This window comes from Panthera onca, chromosome F2 (assembly GCF_046562875.1).
Source record: "Panthera onca isolate mPanOnc1 chromosome F2, mPanOnc1 haplotype 2, whole genome shotgun sequence".
In the NCBI taxonomy this organism is placed as follows: Eukaryota; Metazoa; Chordata; class Mammalia; order Carnivora; family Felidae; genus Panthera; species Panthera onca.
The window spans coordinates 17,364,504-17,384,112 of NC_138356.1; the positions used below are offsets into that span (position 1 = coordinate 17,364,504).

Genomic DNA, 19,609 nt, shown 5'->3' on the forward strand with positions numbered 1-19,609 from the left:
ATAAAAATAAAGTATGCTTTGTTTGTGACCTCAATAAACCACCACAAGAGTATGAGGCTCCCTCATAGACTGAGAAGCTTTCACCAAGGGAAAGAATTATGAATCTGGACCTCACTGCTCCTTTACCTAAATGAAAAGGATTGTGAGAAAGAATCCAGAGTGTTCTTTCCATCCTAAGGCAGTGTCTGGTTTTGATATTACAGGCCCTGCCCAACAGTCAACACTAGGGCCATTTCTGACAGGGCTTGGCCTGGCATGACCCATCCTCTCTGGGCTCACCCTCCTCCCTGATCTTGAGCCCTCAGTCCCACCACAAAGTCCAGGGGGGCCAGTGGCCATCCCAGCCTGCTGGTCTCTCTCTCCCCTGAGGCGAGGGAAGAAGAGCCTTTCTCCTCTGTGCCCACCTCACGTTCAGCCTCGCTGGAGACTGCCCCGTGACTCACGTTGCAGCCACTTGCAGGACGCTGGGGCCAGCTGCAGACTGCTGTCCAGGATGACGGAGCCCGGAGCCTTCCTGTGCCAGAGGCAACAGGGTTTCCAGGACATTTAGGGTAATAAAATCGCCTCTGTTAGGACCAAGTCCAGTCAAATATTTCAGTTCTTACTTGTGTGCTCTCTGGAAGTCCCCCCACCCCTCCCAACACTTGGGTTGCCTTCAGAGCAGGCAGATGGGCAGTGGGCAGGCAGAGCAGCAGCAGCCAGAGCCCAATTTTAAAAGGAATCATGTGATGTGTTGTCTCTGACTCTAAATTGGCAGAGACCTAGGGACAAGCAAGGAAAAACACACGAAGATAACTCGCCTAAGGATTCTAATTCTTAGGAATTGCATGTAGTTTTTAATATAAGAAATGTCAGCCTCTGTTGAGAGGCTGGTGGTGAATGCATTGCCAAAGTGCAGAGGAAGAAAAACTTCATTTTGCAGACAGGCCACGTGCCTAGAAACAAAGTTTTTTATTTGGGGGGTTTTTTGGTCACTTTGGACCTGACACAAGACTCACACCTATTAATATCCTTTGTTGGGAGGGAGCATGTAGTTTGGGGAAAGGCCATGTGCTATCAAGGGAGTGGCAGCAGAAGAAACCTCACATGGGACTTGTTCACTGACAGGACCCGTGTCAACCTGGTTCCTAGCCCCTAGTCAGGATCTGTGGGAAAACCAAGTAGATAGACTCATAGCATTTCACATCATAAGTCCTTCCCACACTCCTGGTGCTCCTAGAGACTTCATGAATCTCGAGTCCTGGGCAGAGCCACTGGCGCACAGGTTGTCATGAGGCTAAACTCTCCTCCCAGGGGGGCAAGCAGCCAGGCCTTTACCTGATACCCTAAGAAGCATATGTGCTTTTCCAGGAAGAATGGGGAGGGGAGGAGGAATCTGGACCCCATCTAGCACCTGAAATAGCAGGGCTGGGGGGTGGTACCTAGAATTCTGGGCAAGTGCTGATCAGCATTTCAGACTCCATCCACAGAGGAGCAAATTGAGTTTCCTAATCTTTGACAACCTAGGCCCCAGCAATTCTTCAAAGAGAGGCCCTACTCCAACATGAACCAGGTTTTTGCTCGCATCACAATCCACAGAGCTCAGGATTCTACGCAGCTTAGCAATTGCAGGGAGTGGGGGAGGGGGTGGGGGTGGGCATCAGGAGTTAATCAGCAGCCCCTGATGAACAAGACACAGCTATTTCTAAAATCAAATGCCACAGCTAATGCTCCAAATGTGATCACATTCTCTGGGTGACAATCTTCCCATATAGGGCAAGAAGCAAAGCCAACAATGTCTCCCATGTCTGCCCACCTCCACCCCCCTTCATCTTCCCAGCCAGCATCAAAACACACACACACACACACACACACACACACACACACACACACACCCCTTGTCTTTCTGTTGTTTCCCCACAATCTGCTCCTTGACATCTGGGGTTAGAGCCCGTGTGGTGCCCTCTGCCAGCCCAGGGCTCCCATCTCCTCTGTCTCACAAAGAGCCTCCCATCTTGGATACCCCATGCTCTAAACTTACCCAACTGCCAGAAACTCACCAGCTGTGAGAGCTTGAGAAGTTGTTGAACCTCATGGATATCGTTTCCTCAGTCTTTGAAAAGAAAATGTAGTATCTTCCTCCAAATATCCTAGAAAAGACTAAACAAGACAATTGGCATTAATATACAATGGTGCCCCCAAGTATGGTGGTACAAGTGTGGAAATATCAGAGCGCTTCCCCACTAGCTGGCAACGGCCAATGCCCAGAGCTCCCCAAGGCGCCACACTTGCCCTGGTTGCCCAGCCCCCTCCTGGGATTCTTGCAGACCTTCCCCATGGATCAGCAGCTGAGGTGGTGCCTGGTGCTACGGAGGGGGTGACAGAGGCTTCAACACCCACTCCGTGCTCTAGCCGCCATTTGTTCTCGCTAGTTGTCTGCTCAGGCTATGCCAGTCGCTAAAAATTTATACTTTCTCTTGGAGACTAATAACCTTAAAAATAAAACTTCCGGTTCTTTAACCAGCAAAAAAATGCGTTTATTAAGGAATAGCAGAGAACTACAAACTGGGACACGGAAGCTATGCGAACACCACAAGCAAGTTTAGGGAACAAAGGAAAGGAACGCTCTTTTATAGAAGGCGGCTGCTATAAACAGCAAGCCCATTGGAATAAACTGGGAGTTTGAAGTATAGTGGCTTCTCATTGGCTGAGTTATCACTGTCCCTCATTGGCTGGGCTGTTACCAAGGGGAGAAGAAAGCTTTCCTTCCTCCTGCTGTTGTAGTGAAGTGGTATCCACAAGCAAAATCCACCTTTTCCTATTGAATTTGCAATTGAAGAGAAGTGGAAGGGTGTGAGAGCCTCCCCTCCTGAACCTCCTGACTCCATTTTAGTGATGCTTTCTTTAATTCATTTTCACAAGACCATGGGTTTGAATATGCTTTTCTTGTAAGTTGAGGCATAAACTACATAATTGTAAGGTAAGCTGAGGTCTGGAGCAATAGCCCTTTAAACTGTAATCAATCATTTATGCCTTAGGAGAGTGAAGGAAGGGAGAAGAGGTTTTCTTAGGAACCTGGAGGTAAGGTGAAAGGAATGGGTAAAGTGCTGAGAAAGGAGTGAGCGTCTAGAAAGGGCCCCTCGTGGGGGAGCAAATTCAGGCTACTTCCTCTACTTTGTCTATAGTCCTGCTTATCCCCCACCAACATTTTGAATACCTTGGATCCAAAGTGCAGTGCTCCTCAGAAGCAAACTTCCTCCATCAAGAAGAAAAAAAATGGCCACCACAGGTGGTCCTGCAGTGTCTCATTTGCCAGTGCCCTATATCCTGGACACACCTGGACAGGTAGAGACCTGGGATGAACACCAGACTCAAGACAGGAAGCCTGGTTCTTAAGACTCAACTCCACACTGACTTGCAGTGTGCCTGTGTGCATGGGTGTCTTGATCAAGCTGCCTGAGTTTCTTTGAGCCTCCATTGTTGCTCATCTGTGAAACATAGATTAAATTACCTGCCCGGTGGACCTCACAGGCTGATGAAAGACCAGAAGAGAGCTGGTGCATAAAAAGGCTTTATAAATTGTGAATTGCTCTTCTAACATATGGTGTTATGCTAATTCACTCCATTCAGAAAGAAAGAGAGCTGGGAGTGAGAAGTGACTCAGGAAGCTCAAGACAGGAATGAGGGCTGAAGAGCTAGTCAGCAACCTAAAATAGAATCATGTTCAGAGCCTGGGGCCAGACTGCCGGGCCAGGCCCACCAGCAGCTGGCAGCCAGGAGCTCCAGGCTGGCAGGGGCCCAGGCTACCTGCTCCCTCCACATGGCCTGTGGGGCCAGTGCTTGCAGCCTGGTGGCTGTGCCTCAGCCAGGTCAGTGCAGGCCAACGGCCATCGGCTCACAGGCAGGAAGTGAAGGGCAGTGACAACTCGGGTGACTTCACTGTGAATTCAAACGGCTTTCCCTCTCTAGATGTCCCCTTGCTGCCAAATGCTGCCCTGGCCTCTTGCCCATATTCCCTACCAGCGAAATTAGCCTGCAAATGAAACCTACAAAGTACATTGGCCCAGGGGACCACAGGCCCTGCCCACATGCTCCCGCTCCAGGAAGGAAGCTGGCCCCTGCCCATCCTGCCCCAACCATGTTCCAGCCCTTTTGTTCCAAGGCAGGTAACAGACACCTGTACCCACAGGACTAAAGACTGAAGACCTACTGAGGGATTGGGGTCTGGAGGCAAGCTGTCCTGCTTGGATGTAACTAGGCAGGGATTTGATGTTTCACAAACAAACACTGCTCCAAGGCATTCCTGCTGCTGGCTCAGGCCAAGGAAAGCAAGGTAATAACTCAAGGAACAGTGACCTCATCGGGAAAGCAGGCTCCCCAGTGTCTCACACACACCCCACATCCCCAAACAACCCAGGAGACTGTTTGTCATGAAAAGTCCCAGAGAGGCCTACCCTGTAGAATGAGCAGGTGGCCAGTCTGGAAGCAGGCTGGGAGCAGGGAGGGAGCTTTCTTTTCCTACTGTCTGGAGAAACCACCATTCCAGGGCAGAGGGGTAGGGACTGGAGGCTGGGGCAGGGGGGTCATTTTCCACCTCAGGGTCCTCCCTCTTGCCACAACATAAAGAAACCAAAACAAAGCCAAAGCTATCTGTCATCTGGGCTCTCTAGGGCCCTGGCCAGGCTCTGAGCCATCATCATGCTGCCTTGGGCAAGCTTGGGGAGCGGGTGCTGTTGAGTGCATTCAGCCTGGCCCTGTCTCACTTCCCCCATCTGTTGCTACTTTGTTCTTCCTCAGGATGTGGCGAGAGGTGGAGATTAGGGGAAGAAGTAGGAAGTGGGCAAGAGAAGGAATGCCTGGATGCTCTGGCTGTTTACTCTCTATTCCTCCAGCGGGAGGAGAGGAAGGGCGGAAAGCCATCCTGGCTTCAGAAACTGGAGAAACTCACTTGCAGTTGCCCAGGGCTGTGTGCCAAGGTCTACCTGAAGCCACAGGCTAAACCTACATATCTCCCTAAGCCCTCCAGCGGGGCGTGGTAGACTTCATTACATTAAGATAAATACAGGTGTATTAATCAGAGCAAACACTTATTGGGTGTTTACCATGTTCCAGGCACTGGGCTAAGTGCTTAAAGTACCTCAGCTCCTGCAGTGCTGCAAACAGTGCTATAATGTAGTTCTTTCCTTTACTCCCTCCCTTTACAGAGGCTTAGAGAGTTCCCACAGCTGTGGGTGGCAGGCCTGGATATAAACCCAGGCAGCCTGACTCCAGAGCCCACTACATGCACATGTCCAGTCTGTTCAGTGCTCTAAAGGGCCTTTCTAGGGGCGAATGCCATGTGCCCTGGCTCAGGAGCCTGACACACAAGCACCTGTCAGCTTGCCTTGAAGGGGCACCTGCTCAGTGGAGGCAAAATTCACTCAAATATTTCAGTTAAAGCCTGAGGTCTCTTTGAGTGTGTTGTATCAAACAATAATATAAATTATATATGTTATCTAAAACATCTAATCTGTACAATTTATTTTTTAGATGTAAAGTAAAATATAAATCATGTATATATGTATATGTATACATATATACGTATATATATGTGTATATATATATATATATATACACATATATATATATTCATTCTTCCTCTTCCTCTTCCCTTCCTAAATAACTCAGTCCTAATGTAGTTTGGCCCCTTAGAGCAAGCTAGGTATCCATGCAGGGTGAGGGGGCAGAGCCACAGTGACCCAGTGAGAAGGCAGGCTGGATCCTTTTGAGGTAAAAGACACTACTGGGTCAGTTGGAGAAACTAGAGTGGGGTTTGCAGATGGCAGTCATGTATCCATGTGAGTTTCCTGATTGGATGAGTCTTTTGGGTTTTATACGGTAATGTCTTTGTGGGGGGGGGGGGGGGATGATGCCAGAGACTTACTCTTTTAAAATGTTCTTCTTTACTATTTTTACCTTTTTGTTTACTTTTTTTTTTCCTTCAGCTAAGACAGCCAAAGAGATGATTTGTTGTACGTGGGTTACATTCAGCCACAAATGAAAATAGAATTAGTCCTGAGAGTCACAGGTTCAAGGTAAAGGACCAAAATGGACTCTTTTAGTATGAGGAAGGTGGATCTCTCAAAGGTGGATGGATGTCCTAGATGCATTGAATCAAGTTCTAGAAAGTAGGCATGCAGTCCAACAATTTGTCCCTCTGGCTTTCCTTATTTCTGCTGGCTTCCATGGGTGCACAAGCTAGCAATTTACTTAGACTTCTGCCCCATCTTTCTTCTTTTTCACTTCAGTCTGCACATTTGCTTCTTCCTCCATTTGGCTCTCATGGCACAGAGGTGTCCAAGAAGATGGTGCTAAGGCCAAGAGAACCCTTTTTCATTTATTTTTAAAACAAACTAGTAATGTATGCATATACTTTCACTGTGAAAAAAAAATCAAGCAATACAGAAGTTATTCATTAAAAAATAAAAGTACCATTCCCTCCCTTTCAATTATCAGTGCCTTTGTCAGAAGCTACCACTATTATCAAGGTGATATCTTCATAGAATACAAATATATAAGGGAGAGAAAGAATCTTCAAGTCCTAATCACAAGAAAAAAATGGAAACTTTGTGAAGTGATGGATGTTAACTAAGCTTATCGTGGTGATCATCTTGCAATGAATGCATATATCAAATCATTGTGTTGTACACCTTAAACTGATACCACGTTATATGTCAATTATATCTCAATAAAACTGAAAAAAGTAAAATAGCCAAGTAAAAATAATAAAACATTTTTTAATTCTCACTACACACACACAAAACAATACTGTTGTGAAACTTTCATTACATTGGTTGTTAAAGTCAAAGAAGGTTAATAAAATATAGTTTGCTTTTGAAAAAAACTATATAGCCAGTTGACTTTATATGTTTCAGAGGAAAGCAGTTATTTGCACTGTAATGCAATGTGGTATGTGTGTAATGTGTGTAATGCAATGTAATGTTGGGATTGTTTCAGCATATCTTAAAAATTAACAAGAAAACACACACAAACCAAACATACGCCTTGAAAGAAAATTTGCTCTTAGGTTGGAGACCCCCAGGGCGTATCTCCAAGGTCTTCTGCCATTAGAAGGACTAAAGTAAGGGTATTTGGGGAGTCTGGCCACACCCAAGCCAAACTGTCTAGAAATACCAGGTGCTCTGAGTGTCCCCAGGGAGTGGAGGTTTCCTTCCTGCTGGATCTATGCTCCCTGGGACACTTCATGCCCTCCAGCCTCCACTTGGGAGTTCCAGCAGAAAAGATGACCTAAACAGCAATGCCTGCAGGTTCTCCACTGCCCAGACACTCGCACCCCTGCCTCCACCCACCACTCCCGCAGCAAAAATGCCTGCAAGGTCTCATCACACTTTATTGATTGCAACAATCACCCTAAAGAAGAAGTGGTCATTGTACTCTGGGTTTCCTCTCCAAAGGCAGGAACTTTCCTGGAATTAGTTAATATTGATGGAGAAATGTCTTGGGAGGGAGGGAGGTATGAGAAAGTGCCAGGTCTAATGATGATGTCCCCAGCCTGGGACTGTCCAGGCTCCTAGAATGGTGTCCCTATCCAGTTTCTACACCATGAAGATCATGCCTACCTGCTCCTCTGCGTTCAGGGCAAAGGGCATGGATATTTTCCGCATTTCCAATAATCTGTTTCTGTCGGATAGTCTTTCATTTTAAGGACCAAGAGAAGGGTAGAAACTCCAGCCTTCCTGACCAGAACCACAGCTAATTTTCAGAGGAAGGAAATGCTGCCTGATGTTCCAGCCTGTTACTCAGCAGGTGAGCTGATTGCGAAAGACAGTTGTCCCAGTGTCCAGGGCAACAGCACAAACAGTGCAGGGGGTGTTCAGGTCAGTATTCCCTCACATAAAATTCCTACCTCATGTGTGCTGAAAGGGGGCAGAGCACAGAATAAAACAGGTACGCTTCTTGACGTGAGAACACTTCTCCAGTCTTGGAACACTTCTAGGCCCCTTACTTTGCCTAGAAATACAGTTAATAAGAAACCGTGGGCCCAATTCCCACCTAAGTCATTTATACAGGACCTTCAGAATGACAGCCCCTCCCTCACATGAAACTTGGATTTGTGACAGGGATTTACGAAGCACATCCTCCTCCACAATTTAATACTCTTTTGAAATGCAACCCCTGCCTTCCTATAAGACAATAAAAAGCAAATTTATCCTAAGGAAACACCAAATTTAATGGTGCCTATATAGGAATTACTGGGCAAGCAAGAGGAAGTTAGGAGATATGAGCTAGCAGAAGTGAGCTCAGGGAATCAGATGTGAGAATGTGGGAGGGCAGGTAGAAAGAAAAGACAAGGAGTTTAAAGAAGCTTAGAATCAGAAAGCAGGATGATTTCAGACAGGAGAAACTGACCATTCAGCAAACTATCCTGGACATGGAGAATACAAAAACGTAAAAATAGTCCTTGCTTGAAAAATGAAACAGTCTAGTGGAAGATACCGACATAAACCAATTCAAAAACCCCATGATCCTAGTCACAGTTGAGAATTTAGAGGCCAAGGAAAAATAAAGGAATAAGCATCTGACTGGGGGAGTCAGGGACATTCAAGCTGGGATGAAAGGAAAGGATGATACAAGTTTTGCCAGGAAAGGAAAAGGGCCTGAGGACCTTCCAAAGGTAAGTCAGTTACAAAGAACTTGAAGCAAAGGGCAAAGAAGTCAGTTCAGGGAGATCCCTCTTACTATGAGAGCAGATAGCATCCTGGGCAAGATGTCTGGACTCTTTGTTAAGGGCTTTGGAAAATGACACTACAGATCAGTCTAAACTGAAAAAGCATGGTGAGCAGGGGAAGCAAGGGAGAATGGTCTTAATTATACTTTGCATAAAATCTGAGGCTTTCACCTCAGATTACTTGCCTATAAAATAGAGATAATGGGGCGCCTGGGTGGCTCAGTCGGTTAAGCTTCCGACTTCAGCTCAGGTCACGATCTCACGGTCCGTGAGTCCGTGAGTTCGAGCCCCACGTCGGGCTCTGGGCTGATGGCTCAGAGCCTGGAGCCTGCTTCCGATTCTGTGTCTCCCTCTCTCTCTGCCTTTCCCCCGTTCATGCTCTGTCTCTCTCTGTCTCAAAAATAAATAAACGTTAAAAAAAAATTTAAAAAAAAATAAAAATTAAAAAAAAATAAAATAGAGATAATAATATACGTGGCAAGGATACCCACTCCTCTAACATGTTTTGGGGGGAGTGATCACTAAATACTCTTTTTTTTTTTTTTTAAGTTGGAACCCAATAAATACTTGTTGAACTAAAAGTTAACTATATCAGTTTACCTAGAGGAAATCAAGACAATCCATCGCTTTCCTGGAAAATAGAATTCCTAAGAAAGTGGGGTTGGTACTATGCCCTCCAAAGGAGGGAATAAGAGCCTGCCTTGCCAACCATTCCTTTTAACACTCCTGCCTTGCCAGCCATGTGAGGGGAGCTACAGTAGAGGCATTGGTGGTGGCCCCACAGACCATGGGTTCCATGGGAACATGAGGCAGATTACCCTGGAACTGCCAAGATCATTCCTGAATGGAGAGGTGGGAGGCTGAGAGGCATGGTGCTTGTAGCTGCAGTGACGGAGGCACTTGCCCAGAGTGTGCCACTTCATGGCACCCTGGCCCAGGAAAAAAATGTCACCCCATTGCTGGTTGTGCCTCTTAGTAGAAGGAACTCTGGGCAAAAGACATGGAACCAAACTTCAAGGGAATGATGCTGTTATGGGCTGAATTGTGTCCCCCCTAAAAAGTCACAGATTAGAGTCCTAATTCCCAGTACCTCAGAATGTGACCTTATTTGGGGATAGGGTCTTTACAGAGGTAATCAAGTTAAATGAGGCCATTAGGGCGGACCCTTCTTCAATACATGTCCTTGTAAGAAGGGGAATTTGGACACACTTGAAGGGAACAGAGTGCAAAGAGATGTGGAGGGAAGACTACCATCTACAAGCTAAAGAGAGAGGCCTGGAACAGAGACTTCCCTCACATCTCTCAGAAGGAATCAACCTTACAGATACTTTTATTTCAGACTTCTAACCTGCAGACTGTGAGACAATCAATTTCTGTTGCTGAAGCCGCCTAGCCTGTGGTACTTTCTACAGCAGGCCTAGCAAACTAACACAGGTGCCAGCCCTGCTCCATTCTCTACTGCGGCCCCCTTCAAGTGGTGCTCAAATTTCAACGATGCACAGATAGATTCCTTTTAAGGGTGGAGGGGGACATTCTCTTGCTCCATACCTATCCCATGACAATTTAAATTATTTTTTAATTATCTCTAAAGTAGTAAAAATAGTGGTGCCTGGGTGGCTCAGTCAGGTAAGCATCCAACTTCAGCTCTGGTCATGATCTCACAGTTCATGAGTTCAAGCCCCACATCCAGCTTAGAGCCTAGAGCCTGCTTCTGATTCTGTGTCTCCCTCTCTCTCTGCCCCTCCCCCACTCATGCTCTGTTCTCTCTCTCTCTCTCTCTCAAAAGTGAAAAATAAAATTAATAAATTAATAAATAAATATTGGTAAAAATAGTTACAAACATAAAATCAAGCATACATTTATATTTTCTGCTCTTGTAGAATTAAAAAAAATCAAAACCAAATGTTCTCTGCATTAAGATTATCAATTGAAATAAAATCCCAGAATTTAAAAATTCTTGTGGCGATCTTGGTGGTGTCACTTTAAGGAAAACTACCCTGAAGAATTTATATGCTGGGAAGACTCTGTGTCACTATAAAGCAATGCCAGTGGGTGGACATGGATGAAAAGTCCCAGGAATCGTAGAATCAGATGGACAGCTGGATGGATTGTGCACTAAAGCTGGTATATCTCTAAGGAAACAACTTCTCTGTTCCCCTGCAGAGAATCTTCTAGATGTTAAGAAACTGATAGCTTCCTACAGCTCAGGGCCTGTAGTCAAATGTTGAAGCCCTGGGCAAGTAGGAGGCTATGGAGGAGATATTTGGGATGGAAGTAGGCAGGCTCCCCATGTGTGCTTGTCCCCCTCCATATTCACTGTGTCTGCTTTGTAGCAGATTCACAGGCTTGGTTTATTAGAATAATTAGATAAATAATTTTTAAAGTGCCCCACGTGTTAGGGGCTGAATTGTGTTCCCCTAAATTCATATGTTGAAGTCCCAGTACCTCAGAATGTAACCATATTTGGAGATAGGGTTTTTACATAGGTGATAAAGGTTAATTTAGGTCACAAGGGCGGGACCCTCATCCAATAGGACTTACGTCCTTATAAGAAGAGAGAGAGAGAGACACCAGGGGTGTACAAGCACAGAGGAAAGGCAATGTGAGGACACAATGAGAAGACAGACACCTGCAAGCCAAGGAGAGAGGCCTCAGGAGAAACGAAACCTGTTGACAACTTGATGTCAAACTTCTAGCCTGCAGAACTATGAGAAAACAAATTTCTATAGTTTAAGCCACCCAGTCTGTGGTGTTTTGTTATGGCGGCCCCAGCAAACTAATCCCCCTACCCCCAACCCTCACATGCCACACGGATGATCTCTGCAAGCCAATATCCCCCAGCGCACTATTTGTTCATGATATGGGTGGGTGTCCGACCACCCTGCAGAGAGCATCATGCTGGCTGCTTTGGGAGTTGTGGAAGTCAGGGTTGGATATTTGTGGACATGTTTTATCTCCTCTACCGAACTGTAATTCCTGAGAAGCCAGGACTGTGTCTCACTCTGCTATGACCAAGAGCACACAGGGGTCTCCTATTCAGTATGTGCTGGATATATGAATGAAAAACAGAAACATATGAGATCTAACTTCATATTTAGAAACAAAGAATATACACCAAAACATTTATAGAGATGGCCTCTGAAAATGGGATTATGGATGATTTAACTTTTATTACTTTCACATCAGTGTTTTCTTTATCTCCTACGACAAATGTGTATTGTTATAATAACATAAAATAGGGAATGTTTTATTTTGCTTTGCTTGTGGTGTTTGAATATCAGAACTGTTGCTCACTGAGACTCTGACAACAGAATTTAAACTCATTCCCTTGCTGATTGCACCTAGAAGAAAAGAAGGACCCTCAAGAAGACCTGAGCCACAGGGACTTTTCCCTCGGTACCCCTGAGACAAGGGGATTTCACTTAGAATAAAATCCCCAAATTATCTGCCAGCCCTAAGTCCTGCTGTGTGAAGAGAAGATCCAATATCCAAGATCGGCTGAGAGGGAGCAGGCAATTTGACACCAGGGCCTGGGTGGTGCCTGCACTGGAGGCCACAGACCAGCTTTCTAGATATTCATGTTGGGTGGTCCAGGGAAATGAAGCCTGTGTCCATTCGTGGAGCTTCGTAAGGACTTGGTCACCCTGTCTTCTACAGAATGCGTCAAAGTTTTGCACAGACCACAGTTCACTCTTAGGCAAATTCAGCCTGTACTGTGTAACGTAAATAGTCCAGAGACCCTCCAGCCAAAATGATCTCTTACTTTGTCCAACAAGAGGCCCTCAAATCCCCACCACCAGTAGCTGCCCATAGTCAGGCATCATCTACAAAAGGATTCAAGGCTAACAGCTTATTAATCCATTAGCACATAAGTGCTCAGCAAGGAGTCCCAAGGGATTGAGATGAAGGCATTACATGTTGTGATACAAGGAAGAAGTTGAGTAGTATCTATTACAGTTCTTCCCAAACATGAGCAATGCACAGACTCCTTTTAAAGGAAAAAAATCACTCGTATCCCCAGTACTGACTCAATTTAGTGTTATTCTGAGGCAACGTAAATATGTGCAAACATATAATTAGGTAGGAAAATAGACCTTAAAATATGGAAATTTATGTTGAATATGGAAAATGTAAATATTAACAAAATCCAAGCTATTCCATACTCTCATGTGACACATCGAACTGTTTTGCTGAAGCTAATTCATGACACACAACAGGAATGCAGTGCTGGTCACAGCAGCAAAGTTATGCTAGAGAAACTTGAGCGTGCAGGGCTCCTACCACTTTCTACTTGAATCACCACGAAGCCTCCATTGTACCAGCTGCTGTCCAAACTCTTGGCTCCAACACATCATTCACATATTCCATCTTCCTGCATTCTTTTTCTATTAGACAATTAAAGATATTCTTACCTACTTGACACTGATGCCATTATAACATCATCAACAAAAGCCTGACACTGAGAAGGGATGGTCATAACTTCAGTAACAAGACAATTACCCAGATCACCAAGGAGGTGTTAGATTATCACAAATGAAAGCACATATTTGAAAATTCTCACTGATGCCTCTGTTCGACCTCCAGTTTGAGCAACTTTTATTCATAAGGCACACTACTATCCAGAGAAAATAAATACAGGTGGAGAACAAGGTTGGAGGAAACTTTTAAAAGAAAGCAGCAAAAGACTATGATTAGGTGCCTAAAAAAGGCTGAAAAAAGAGCAGAAGGAACTGAAATAAATTGGGAGATGTAAATGAAGAGAGAAAAACAGAAGCTACCTGGTTTGATTCTTGAAGATGATCATGATTTTTGGTCTGGTTTTGGCTAGGGCTGCCTCTGGATTTCTCCTAATCATCTTGTTATAAAGTAGTAGTTAGAACATGTGGTTGAATCAGACACCTCTGAGACAAGATTTCAGTTCCATAATTTCCCACATAAACTCAGGAAGTAGCTTGGCTTCTCTAAATCTCGGCTTCTTTCTCTGCAAATAGGGATAATAATTTCACCCTCCTCAAAGGATTGTTTTGAGGATTAAATGAAATAATCCTTGTTTAAAAAAAAATCACTAATAGGCTGCCTGAGTGGCTGAGCTCATTGGGCATCTGACTCTTGGTTTCAGCTAGGATCAGAATCTCACAGTTCATGGGTTGGAGCCCTACATGGGGCTCTGTGCTGACAGCATGGGGCCTTCTTGGGATTCTCTTTCTCCCACTCTCTCTGCCCCTCCCCATTTTGTGCTCTCTCTCTTTCAAAAGAAATAAACTGAAAAAAAATTTTTTGATCTTATATTTTAAAATATTTTTCTTAATAAATACCTATTCATAAAATAAAATGTTATAAAAGACATTGAAGTTACTTATTAAAATTTATGTCAACAAACAACTACTATCAGTCATTATCTAAAAGATCTATCTAGGGGTGCCTGGGTGGCTCAGTCGGTTAAGTGTCCGACTTCAGCTCAGGTCACGATCTCGCGGTCCGTGAGTTCGAGCCCCGCTTCGGGCTCTGGGGCCTGGAGCCTGCTTCCGATTCTGTGTCTCCCTCTCTCTCTGCCCCTCCCCCGTTCATGCTCTGTCTCTCTCTGAATCAAAAATAAATAAACGTTTGAAAAAAATTTTTATAAAAAATAAATAAATAAATAAATAAATGAAAGATCTATGTAAACTTGTACCATTTTCCAATGATTGGCTCCTCACCTATCAATTCACTGGACCAGATCTCCTGAAAACCACATTTTAGAATTGTATGAAATTTTTTCTTAAAATTACTTCACTTTGTTAAATACATTTTAAATATTCAGCAGGAGGGAAAGATAAAACTTCTTCCGCATGGTTTAAAGAATTGGTAATTGCTGGGTTACTTAAGCAATTGCAAGCGATTTGATGCAAAGCAACTCATACAGAAAAGAGAGATGCCAAAATTAGCAGAAACTTGATTTTCAAGGAAATAATTTTTGGTTAGAAAAAAATAGTCATTGGAACTAAGTCAAGAGATAGGCTCGTGTGTGTGTGTATGTGTGTGTGCTCTCCTCCAGAAGAGGAAATATGAAGTAGTACTATATCTAAGAAAAGAGAATTTAAGGGCTTCCTTGAGATGGGCAAATTAGTTTCATCAAGAGTAGCATTAAGTGGTTGGAGGAAGCTAACCCCCAAGTGCAGTCATGAAGCAGGAAGGCCACCAATGCTTGTCAAGGAGAGCAACACAAAAACTAAAATCCATGTCACTAGCAAAGAGGTCACAGGCAGCCAATGGCCCAGGACTTACAGGCAATGAGAAAAATCATAGCTGGCTGACCATCTGATTTATCTCCCAAACCTACACACTCTTGAAAGTAAAAGTGAACATAAAAATAAATTAAAATTATATACACTTCAAAATATTTATTTTAATGGACAAATTGAATTTATTATATGAGTGGACCTATATAATAGTTATATTCTGAAGTAAAATTCTTTCTTTAAAATAAACAGCCAATGACCATGTATATTAAAGCAAACTAAGAAAAAAAATGTATTCATATGGATTATCTGAAGACTAAAAATAAAATCATTCTCAGTACATATTTATGTAATCAGTTACTTAGTCATATCTTTCTCATTGAAAAAATTTGAAGTGTATTTTTTATTACAGTCTTATAAGTTTTATTTGATGAAGTTGCCTGCAATTTTCTGCAAAGTTGTATTTTATGATTAACAAATTTTAAATTGTGTACATCTTCAATTGACTCCTCTATGAACAACAATATTTTTAGTTGGGAAAATACTCTCTACAGGTGCTCAAATACCTGGTAAACCGAGAACAAATTCTGCTAAATAGAAAGATTCACTGTTCTAATTTTCTCTACATTGAAATGTGTAATTTCTACATTGAAATGAATAATTCAGACAAAATATTTTCATGGATATTATCATCTTTCCTAAGGTCAAAGTACATTTCTTTCACAAATATTTTAATAAATGTTGCAAAATTATAGGCCTTCTAGCTATCATTCCATTCCACTACAGAATCTAAATTCATCCAATTAAAAGTAGGGGTTTTGTCAAAAGACTGCACAAGTCAAAATTCTCCAAAGCATCAGCACAATTATAGATTTTTTAAATTAAAACTTCTACAACATTTAAGGCTTCAATGTTTAATTGTTAAATTTCTCCTTTGCCTTGTGAGGGTAAATTTCACTATTGTCCTATTTGCAACTTTGTTTTCAATAGCTGCAATTTGTTATAAATTTCCAATTCTGAAGTTTTTTGGTCCTTCATTGAATACTTTGATTAAACATTTAAAACTTATTTTAATCTAAATGCAAAGGACTCATTTACCAAAAAACATTTCTTCTGCTACTAAAGAAGCCACCACATTAATATCAATGGTTTCACTTTTTGAATACATACATGAAACTTGGAATTAAAAGTGACTGAAATTCATCTAGAAGAAATGGAATTTGATCTAATGAAAAGTCATGCTTCACTGAGTGATCCATAAATGTATCTTCTACAGCTATACCATCCTTCTGCCCAGTCTTAAAATTAAAAAAAAACTTTTGAAATAGATGCTGATGCATCCTCAGTGGACCTGTGTCTTCTGTTTTTCCTGTGGCCACTATGGCCTTCCATTGTGGACAATAAATGTTGACACTTTGTTCAAGTTACATGTTACATCAGTTACATGTTACAACATGTTAAAAGTTACATCAGCTATCTTGAGACACATAAATTGGAGTGTCTAATTTTTCATAAAACATGAACTTTTCATTTTTTAGTTGACTATGGCAGAATGATTTATTGCAAAAGCAAAAAAGCATTCCAAGTGTATGAGATTTCCCATGCTGGTATAACATATTAACACAAACTTAGTGGCTTAAAACAAGACGAGTTTATTATCTTGCAGTTCCAGAGGTCAGAAGCCCAAACTCAGTCTCACTGGGCTAAAGTCAAAACATCAGTTAAACTGGTTCCTTCCACCTAATTAAAAAATGGGCAGAATACACTAACAGATAAATTTTCCAAAGAAGACATACAGATAGCTAACAGACACATGAAAAGATGCTCAACATCACTCATCATCAGGGAAATGCAAATCAAAACTACAATGAGATATCACCTCACACCAGTCAGAATGGTTAAGACACAAGAAACAACAAATGTCGGTAAAGATGTAGAGAAAAAGGAACCTCATGGGAATGCACACTGGTGCAGCCAATGTGGAAAACAGTATGGAGGTTCCTCAAAAAATTGAAAATAAAACTGGTGTGCCTGGGTGGCTCAGTCGGTTAAGCATCCAACTCTTGATCTCAGTGTAGGTCTTGAACTCAGGGTCATGAGTTCAAGCCCTGTTTTAGGCTCCACACTGAGTGTGAAACCTACTAAAACAAAAAAATTGAAAATAAAACTATCATATGACCCAGTAATTCCACTAATGGGTATTTACTCAAAGAAAGCAAAAACACTAATTCAAAAAGATATATGCATCCCCATATTTATTGCAACATTTTTTATAATAGCCAAATTATGGAAGCAACCCAAGTGTCCATTAATAGATAAATGAATGAAGAAGGTGTGTACACACACACACACACACACACACACACACCATGGAATATTACTGAGTCATAAAAAGAATGAAATCTTAATGATATCTTGCCATTTACAACAACACAGATGAATCTAGAGAGTATAATGCTAAGTGAATTAAGTCAGAGAAAGACAAATACCATATGATTTCACTCCTATGTGGAATTTAAGAAACAAAACAAAATGAACAAAGGGGGAAGAAGAGACAAAAAAACATTCCTAACTATAGAAAACAAACTGATAGTTACCAGAGAGGAGGTGGGTGGGGGCATGGGTGAAACAGGTGATGGGGATTAAAGAGTACACTTATGATGAGCCCTGAGTAATGTATAGAATGCTGAATCACAGTAGTATACGCCTGAAACCAATATAACATTGTATGTTAACTATACTGGAATTTTAAAAAATTAATGTTTTTTAAAAATTGGTTCCTTCTGGGAGCTTTGAGGGAGGATCATTTTCCTTGTGTTTTTCTATTTCTGGACTCCACTTGAATTCCTTGGCTCATGATCCCTTCCTCATCATTCCAACTTCTTTTTTGGTGGTAACATCAGTTACTGACTCTGAGCTCCTGCCTCCCTCATATAAGGATCTTTGAGTACATCAGGCCCACCTGGATAATCCAGAATAATCTTCCCATATCAAGATCCTTATTTAGTCACATCTGCAAAATTCCTTTTGACATGTGAGGTGATATATTTACAGTTCCCAGCGTTTGGGACATCTTCAGGAGAAGGAGGGCATTACTCAGCCTACCACACTAAGCAATGTAAAAACTAAATGCAGATTCACACAGTACAATAAATGACACAGCCAATGTAGCAGGAACTTTCAGATACTCCCTATATGCTCTGAGTGGAACTTCTTAGCCTTTATTTCCTAAACATATCTCAAGTACACCTATATTAGCCTGTATTTCCCCATACTTCACTCTGGCCACATGGACTGTCAGCCTGACACTTGGACCATACGGCATCCCACAGGCCAAAGCATGGGTCACAGCACAATTGATTCGCACACCAAGTCACCAAGAGTGATCAATAGCTGGTACAGCAGCAGCAACGACCACCACCTGGGGCAAGAGGGCGTTAATTATCCCTAGCTGCTGTTGTCCAAGCACACTTCATGTTCTCAGCAAGCATGCTGCACACTGTCCTTGAAAACAAGCTGCTGGTTATGCTGCATCTGGAAAACTGGAAGAAAAGTGACCGGTGTGCCTTGCTGTCTTTCACATTTAACCACGTGTTGAAGGAAGAACTCTGGCTGCTGTGCTGTATCTCACACACTGCTTGCCAAGGCCAGACGCCACGGTAGAGGCTACCAAAACCATCCCTTCTTCTCTTGGAACCAGCAATATTAATACCTCCTTTTTAAAAAGGAAAATCTGGAGGCACCTGGGTGGCTCAAGTTGGTTAAGCGTCCAACTTCGGCTCAGGTCATGGTCTGATGGTTTGTGAGCTCGAGCCCTGCATCAGGCTCTGTGCTGACAGCTCAGAGCCTGGAGCCTGCTTCAGATTCTGTGTCTCCCTCGCTCTCTGCCCCTCCCCTGCTCACATTCTCTCTCTGTGTCTCTTGTCTCCCTCAAAAATAAACATATTAAAAATAAATAAGTAAATAAAGTAAAAAGGGAAATCTGAGACAAAGGCTAATCCGGACAGGATGCCAGAAAAAGAGGTATCATAAAGACTGTTCCAAGTAAACCAGGACCTATGATTTTGCTCTAAAAAGTGAAAGAAAATTTAATATTTCCTTTAAATTTTTTCAATGTTTATTTTTGAGACAGTAAGAGCAAGAGCGGGGGAGGGGAGAGAGAGACAGAATGTGAAGCAGGCTCCAGGCTCTGTCAGCACACAGCCCGACATGCGGCTTGAACCCACAACCATGAGATCATGACCTGAGCTGTAAGTCTAGCACTTAACCAACTGAGCCACTCAGGTGCCTCTAATAGTTCCTTTAAATTAGGAAAAAAGAAAAGCAAGCCAAGATTTACCTAAGTAGCTACTGGTAATTAATAATCAAGGTTAACGACAATGGAATTTAACCTGTATTTACTTTAGATTCTGGATGTCTTTATGAGAATAAATTCATAATAGCTTATTTTACAAAGAAGATACACATTTTCAAGGAAAACGTTAAGAGAATGGACTGTAGGATCCTCTATGATTTCTTAGTTATTCACGAACCAATCAAACCAGGGCAGCTATCCAAATACCAATAACTACCCGGAAAACCAGCCAGGCAATCAAAATCTAGTAAGTGATAACAAATAGTAACTCCCCTCAGGCCCAAACTGACCCTCACTGTGTTTATATCTCATACCTGCTTTTGCATGGAG

General features: G+C 42.7%; 1 protein-coding gene across 2 annotated transcripts in view; it reads right to left on the reverse strand.

Moving 5' to 3' along the window:
• Nucleotides 1-2,586, reverse strand: part of CRH (corticotropin releasing hormone) — a 304,411-nt gene extending 301,825 nt beyond the window's left edge. For both annotated transcript variants that reach the window (XM_078441654.1, XM_078441652.1), the window contains exons 1-2: nt 2,309-2,586; nt 2,040-2,139 (exon numbers count right to left, since the gene is read on the reverse strand). The gene's annotated coding sequence lies outside the window, so the exon portion shown is untranslated. The remainder of the gene's footprint in view (nt 1-2,039; nt 2,140-2,308) is intronic.
• Between the last annotated feature and the right edge of the window lie 17,023 nt (nt 2,587-19,609).